Below are 569 nucleotides of genomic sequence, written 5' to 3'. Positions count from 1 at the left end.
CCCAGGGACGGGGGAGCCTGGTGGGCTGCCGTCTATGGGGTCACACAGAATCGGACACGACTGAAGCGACTTAGCAGCAGTAGCAGCAGCAGCAAGCTGTATATTGTCAACCTGCTTATTTAACTTATATACAGAGTACATCATGAGAAACGCTGGGCTGAAAGAAGCACAAGCTGGAATCAAGATTGCTGGGAGAAATATCAATAACCTCAGATATGTAGATGACACCATCCTTATGGCAGAAAATGAAGAGGAACTAAAAAGCCTCTTGATGAAAGTGAAAGAGGAGAGTGAAAAAGTTGGCTTAAAGCTCAACATTCAGAAAACGAAGATCATGGCATCTGGTCTCATCACTTCATGGGAAGTAGATGGGGAAACAGTGGAAACAGTTTCAGACTTTATTTTTTGGGGCTCCAAAATCACTGCAGATGTTGACTGCAGCCATGAAATTAAAAGACGCTTACTCCTTGGAAGAAAAGTTATGACCAACCTAGATAGCATATTCAAAAGCAGAGACATTACTTTGCCAACAAAGGTACGTCTGGTCAAGGCTATGGTTTTTCCAGTGG

Source organism: Bison bison, unplaced genomic scaffold (genome assembly GCF_000754665.1).
Source record: "Bison bison bison isolate TAMUID 2011002044 unplaced genomic scaffold, Bison_UMD1.0 scf7180017847306, whole genome shotgun sequence".
Taxonomy (NCBI): Eukaryota; Metazoa; Chordata; class Mammalia; order Artiodactyla; family Bovidae; genus Bison; species Bison bison.
The sequence above is the reverse complement of the archived record's forward strand: the minus strand, read 5'-3'. Positions refer to the sequence as shown.